The sequence below is a fragment of the Pinus tabuliformis genome, chromosome 6, assembly GCF_031772625.1.
Source record: "Pinus tabuliformis cultivar Carrire ecotype Pingquan chromosome 6, CPIR1, whole genome shotgun sequence".
Lineage (NCBI taxonomy): Eukaryota > Viridiplantae > Streptophyta > Pinopsida > Pinales > Pinaceae > Pinus > Pinus tabuliformis.
In genome coordinates, this window is record NC_142292.1 from 1,784,615,027 (window position 1) to 1,784,621,026 (window position 6,000).

The following is a 6,000-nucleotide window of genomic DNA, read 5'->3' on the forward strand; positions in this document are numbered from 1 at the left end:
TTTCTGTTGCCTGCCAGTGTAAAGTTCTGTAAGTTGACAGTAGATGTTCAGTGCACTACTGGTTGGTACAGTTTGTAATTTAAAGATTTTATGATTCAGAATCTTTAGAGGTATAGGCAGGTTGGGCTGAAGGAAATAGCATATACACACAGGTTTTCTTCATTGAAGTAGCGTATACAGTCCGACACATGCATTTTTGAGGTTTCACTTGGTTCTGAATGTTGATATAGGTTTCTCGGTTCAACACAATGTTTTGATGACAATGATATGATTGTTTCATGTTAACTGCATATTGGTTAATGAAGTTTGAGTTCCTAAATTTCTAATGGATTATTGATGAGTCAAGGTCTTCATATGTCTTGATATGTGCGAGGAGCATCCACTCTGAAAATTCATGAAATGTGGTCCCTGGTGGAAGAGTGGAATTTTCTGTAGGCTGACACCTACGTACTAGTAAACATATTGGCTAGTAAAGGAGCTAGGGGGTTATAGCTCCCTTCCAGTAGAAGCTGGAGAATGAGAGAAGGTTGTAACCTTCTATAGGTAGAAGCCTGCGTACTGGTATGAGTCTACACCAGTACAAGATTGTAAACAGATTTTCTTATTATTAAAAGAAGACAGAGACGACAATAGTAGGTGGTTTTCACCTACATTAGGTTTCCACTTTAAATCTTGGTGTTCATGTGTGTTACTTATGTGTGATGGTTTATTCTGTTATTACTGCACATGGTTACTGTTTAAATGTTTAATAAAGTATTGATGCACTGATTAAAGATCAACATATGATGAATTAAATGAATCATAAGTTCACTAGATATACATTGGTTTCCTTAAGAACAGTTGCTTGCACATGCGAATTCCCTTCACTGAAGTAGAGTATATAAATCTGATTATAGAAATGGAAAAATGATTGGTTTGTAAACACTCATTCACCCCCCCTCTTAGTATTATTTCCAACAATTGGTATAAGAGTAGGGCCTTTAGAAGAAGTTTGATCGCTTGAAGGAAAATCCATCAAGATGAATAATCACGAAAGCATGGGATCCATTAAAGCACCAATCTTCGATGGGAGAAACTTTGTTTATTGGAAAATAAGAACCACAACCTATCTACAATCTCTTGGAACAGATGTCTGGTAAATTGTGGAAGGAGAATATAAATTTCCAGCAAGAATTCCTACAGACACGACAGGTAAAAAGCAATATGAAACTAATGCCAAAGCTGTTAATACTTTATTGGGAAGTTTGTCACAATCAGAGTTTGTCAAAGTCATGCAACTCAAATCAGCCAAAGAGATATGGGACAAAATCGTTCAGAGCTATGAGGGAGACTATCAGGTAAAACGTGTTAAGCTTCAAATTCTCAGAATTCAATATGAAACTCTTAAGATGCATAGTGATGAGAGTATAACTAGTTACTTCTTATGTATAGATGAAGTTGTTAATTGTATGAAGAATCTGGGTGAAGAAATAAAGGAAGTTACCTTAGTTGAGAAAATTTTGAGATCCTTGTCTACTAAATTTGAATCAAAAGTGTCTGCCATAGAAGAAAAAGGGGATCTACAGAATATCACTATGACACAGCTTCACATAATCCTAAGTGCTTTTGAGATGAGAAAAGGAGGTCCATCAGATATGAGAGACTCTGCATTTAAAACTTCAGCAAAAGTAAAAGAAAAGGAAGAACACAATGAATCAGGACACATTTCAGAAAAAGAAGATGAGGTAAATTTTGTCAAGAAGCTTCAACAGGGTTCTGGAAGGTTCAGAGGTAAGCTACCTTTCAAATGCTTTGCTTGTGGTAGAGTTGGTCATTATGTTGCCAGATGTCCTCATAAAGATAAATATGAAAAAGGAAAGGAATATGCAAAAGGGAATAGGAAACAAGTTGTGAATAGAAGGAGTTACTATACTCATGAAGATAGAGATGGTTTATCTAATAGTGATGAAGAGGAAACTGGTCAAGATTATAGACTTCTCATGGCTTATGATAGCGATGATTTTTGGGATAGTTTAGAAGAGGATAGTGATGGTTTATCTAATAGTGATGATTATAGACTTCTCATGGCTTATGACAACAATGATTTTTGGGATGCTTTAGAAGAGGAAATTTTTCATGAAGAAATCTCTAAACTCAAAATTTGTTTAGAAGAAAGAATATGATTATAAATACCTTGACATAATGACTTGCTGAAAAAGAAAAATACAATGAAAAACTAGAATGTGAAATTTTGGGTCTAAGAAAAGATCTTGAGAAAACAAAATCTCTCAATCTTAGTTTTGCTAAAGGATCAGAAACTTTAAATGAAATTATCAAAGTTCAGTGTTCTCTTCTGATAAAGATAGGTTTTGGATATTGTTAGGTCCCTATAATACTAGTGATTACCCCATTACTATTGTAGTTGTATCCCTTATTAATATTGTTGTGCCCCCATTGTCCACATATTGTTATTACTGTGCCCCATAGAATCCCTCTACTGTTATTTTTGTGGCTTTATATTATTATTGTTAGGTCGGCTGGGTTATATTGTGAATCCTTAGACTCCTATATATAGAAAGGAGGTTTCGTCATTTGAATCATCCAAGAATTGTTCATTTATGTAATGTAAAGGATGTTTCCCCCTCAAAGAGGCTGAATTCTAAGGCGTTGATCTATCCATTCTATCTTTTTTTGAGCTGGTTTCATAACATTTGGTATCAGAGCTTTGGATTCTAGGGTTTTGCTGCTCCAAATAGGTGATCGTGGCATTTTCGCTATAACTTTTGTCTTGCGATGTTTCAGAAGCTAAAAAAAACCCATTTGAGAAGAAATTCACGTTGAACTTTGGGTCCAGATTTAAGAGCTTTTCGCGCTATATTTGCGGAGATATGATCTGAGGAATTTGGTCTTTTTGCAAACTCCTGAATTACATTCCAAATAGGTGACCTAGGGAAAATCGTCATAACTTTCTATCTGAGCATCGGATTGAAATTTCGTAACAAGGTACAGAAAGAGAATGGATTGTAGTTTCTTGTATATTATTTTTCAGAGAAAAAGGTCGAAACAGTGACTCATGGCACGTCGTACAAGTTCGCTCTACTGAACTAGTCTATAATCAGGTCACTGTGGGAGATTTGGCATAAATCTTCCTTGGAGAATCCAATTTGGATCAGACTGGTGGCATTGGAAAGAGGACACAAAGGGCTACTGCAGGTCGCAATTTTAGAACTAGATGATCCGAAAGTACAGAGATATATCAGAGGCGATATTGAGCTCCTACAAAGTAAAAAAATGTGTGTAGATTTAAAATAAAATAAAATTTAAGCTTGGTTTGAAAAATTATTTTGAAGAATTCAAAGGGCATAATAGAGCATTATTATTGGTAACTGATGCCTCGAGGAAAGAAAATGCAAAAACCTAGTAAGCAACCTGAAAGCGCTAGCATGGCTCATGAAGAAGAGTAAGAAATGCTACATGATATATCAAAATTACAAGACCAAGTGCAACAAATGTCACTCTCACAAAAGCTAACAGAAGCTAAGATAAATGGCGTGGAATCTAAGATAAAGGGCGTGGAAGCTAAGATGAATGGCATGGAAGCTAAGATGGACGATTTGAAGATATATTTGAAGACAAGCATGGAAGATTTGAAGACAGATTTGACGAAGTTTCTACAAGAAATGCTTACTAATGATGAAAGGGTAGTAAAGGAAACTCATGATGAGAACAAAAGAAATGTTAATCATGATTTCATAGACTCTAATGTTGGACCGAAGACCCACCATATTCCAAAAATCGATATGAGGAAGTTTGATGGCAAGGATCCCGCAACATGGATATTACAAATGGAGCAATTTTTTGATCTCAATAATGTGCAAAACACACAAAAGGTACGTATTGCAACTTTATATTTGGAACCAAATCAGTTTGTATGGTATTAATGGCTTTGCTCTCGTAAACAAATTATCACTTAGGCAATTTTTACGGAAGAATTGACAACACATTATGAGGATACAAAAAGCAACACTTTTTTTAGCCAATTGATAAGTCTCAGACAAAATGGTTCAATAATGAAGCACATTGAGGAGTTCCAAAAATTGAACATAAGGGTAAAAAATATTCCAGAGGAGCATAGGATTGATGTGTTCATAGGGACTTTAAAGGATAATATCCAACATGATGCTCGCCTTTGGGAACCTGATTCATTAGAGAAGGCATTCAGGTTAGCAAGAAAAATGGAAAGCAAAATTATGGCAACCAGGAAGCATGCCACTCACAACTATAAAGATGGAAGTGTTGTTGCCGCTAGTCTTCCACAACCTATAAGGTTGACACCACAACAATTGGAAAAAAAAAGAGCAAAAGGGCTTTGTTACAGTTGTGATAGCAAATACTCTAAAGGTCATAAGTGTGCTGAGAAGAAATTATTCTACATCGATTGTGAAGAGGAAGAAGAAAATGAGCAAGAAAGGTCAAAAGAAGAGAATATACTCCAGGAAAAAAGCCTAGATAAGAAGAAATGAATCCGACCATATCTTGTAATGCATTGGCTGGAATTACCACTCTTCAAACCATCAAGATAAAATGATAAATCAAGAAGAAAAGGGTAATAGTGTTGATTGATTCAGGAAGTACCCACAATTTTATTCATTGTAAGATAGCAAAAGAATTGAATTGCTTTCTATATCTAGCATCAGAGTGTCAAGTGATGGTTGAAAATGGAGGAACGATAAATTGCTCTGGAAAGTGCCATAATATCAAGCTATCCATGGGAGAATATGTATTGACTAGCCCAATGCTTTCCATTCCAATGGGAGGTGCTGATGTTGTACTAGGAGTCTAATGGCCACAATCCTTGGGTATAATAGCTTTTAATTCTCAAGAACTTTTCATGAAATTTTCTATGGAAGGAAATGAAGTTGAATTAAGGGGTATTGCAGGGAAACCGGGAAAGATAATCAGCTCTAACGGTATGACAAAGTTTCTAAAAAAAGGAACAAAGAGGTGTAATTGCACAATTATGTTTGCTAGATGTTTCCACATTGGAATCATCTATTTCTCCAGATCTCCAAAAAGTCTTGGACAATCATTCGAAGGTATTTGAGACTCCCAAAGGTCTCCCACCTATTCGTGATCATGATCATGCTATTCATCTGATTCTAGGAAGTGTTCCTCCAAACATTAGGCCGTACAGATATCCCTAGGCCCAAAAGAGTGAAATTGAACGTATGGTTGCAGAAATGCTAGAGGCTGGTATAATTCAACCTAGTCAAAGTTTTTTCTCTGCTCCAGTAGTATTGGTGCACAAGAAGGATGGATCATGGCGCATGTGTCCGGATTATAGGGAGCTCAACAAGCTCACTATTAAAGATAAGTTTCCCATTCCTGTCATTGATGAATTACTGGATGAATTGCATGGATCAATTTACTTCACCAAGTTGGATCTTCGTTCAGGATATCATCAAATCAGAATGAAGATTGAAGACATTCTGAAAACAACATTTAGAACTCATGAGGGTCATTATGAATTTTTGGTCATGCCTTTGGTCTTACCAATGCACCTTCTATATTTCAAGGTTTGATGAATTCCATTTTTAAACCCTTCCTTCGAAAATTTGTGTTAGTATTTTTTGATGATATACTAATCTACAACAAGTCTTGGAAGGATCATGTTGAACATGTTGACAGGGTGCTACAACTATTGGAGGAGAAACAATTATATGCAAAAAGATCCAAATGCTTCTTTGGAGTATAAGAGGTGGAATATCTAGGTCATATTGTATCTCATGAAGGAGTTAAGGTAGACCCTAGCAAAATTAAAGCCATTAAGGAATGGAAAATCCCCACATCCATAAAGCATCTGCGAGGATTTCTCGGGTTGACAGGGTATTATCGAAAGTTTGTTAAGAATTATGGGATAATAGCAACACCTCTAACACATTATTGAAGAAAGATGCATTTTCATGAACTCCAGAAGCAACAAAGGCCTTCAAACATCTTAAAGAGGCAATATGCCAAGCA